Here is a 756-nt window from a genome sequence, read left to right as displayed (position 1 = left end):
GTGGAGGAGGAGGAGTCGCCGCGCCGTGCCGCATGCAGCGGCCACCTGACCTCAGCGCCTACCTATTGGCAACGTCACGTGCCGCATCAACCCTGCTTCCAGCTTGTGTCTCCTCGCTCCCCTCCACGCCGCCCTTTTCTGTTTGCGCGTTGCTCTGCCATTGTGCTATGTGCTCTCCCCGCTCACATGTTGTTGCCCCACTCCTAGACCCTCTACTGCATCTGTTGCTGCCACAGTCGCTGCCCCAGCCGCCGGCGGCAGCTTTTACCCTCTGTTGCCCCCCGCTTCCCTTCCCATTGGTGCCCCGCTCCACTCCTGCCCTGCTGCCTTGTAACTTACAAGTCCTTCACAGAGGAGAAATACAAGGCAGTCGGCATGCACAGAAGGCCCACTTGCGCCGCATGGCGTGTGCCCAAGCTGCTTGCATCATTTCCAGCGCCGCCGCCGCCAAACTTGTTTGCTGGTGATCCCAGGGACAGACCCGGTGGGAAGGAGGGGCGGATGGCGGTGGGCTGTGCGCGACAGGGCGACGCTGGCGGCACCGGCGAGCAGCAGGATCGGTGAATGGCTGGCAGCAGCTGGCTGACAGCCTGGCAGCGGCCAGGGCGAGCCCGCCTCACAGGTCCTTCACCGCCCACTCCGCCTGGCTGCGCCAGTGCTCCCCGGGCTTCAGGCGCACAGGGCTGCTGAACTGCGCGCTTTCCACGCACACAAAGGAGCGGTAGAAGTCGGGCATCGCGGTCCAGGGGACCAATC

The 756-nt window shown here is 64.9% G+C and overlaps 1 protein-coding gene across 1 annotated transcript in view; it reads right to left on the bottom strand.

The window, feature by feature from the left end:
• The window catches only part of CHLNCDRAFT_36917 (hypothetical protein), a gene marked incomplete at its 3' end in the record, with an annotated part of 3,413 nt that overhangs the window by 1,396 nt on the left and 1,261 nt on the right, over positions 1–756 (bottom strand). The gene's annotated exons all lie outside the window — the stretch shown is intronic.

This window comes from Chlorella variabilis (genome assembly GCF_000147415.1).
Source record: "Chlorella variabilis unplaced genomic scaffold CHLNCscaffold_23, whole genome shotgun sequence".
NCBI lineage: Eukaryota > Viridiplantae > Chlorophyta > Trebouxiophyceae > Chlorellales > Chlorellaceae > Chlorella > Chlorella variabilis.
Note: the sequence above shows the minus strand (reverse complement) of the source record. Positions and strands in the feature narration are given on the sequence as shown.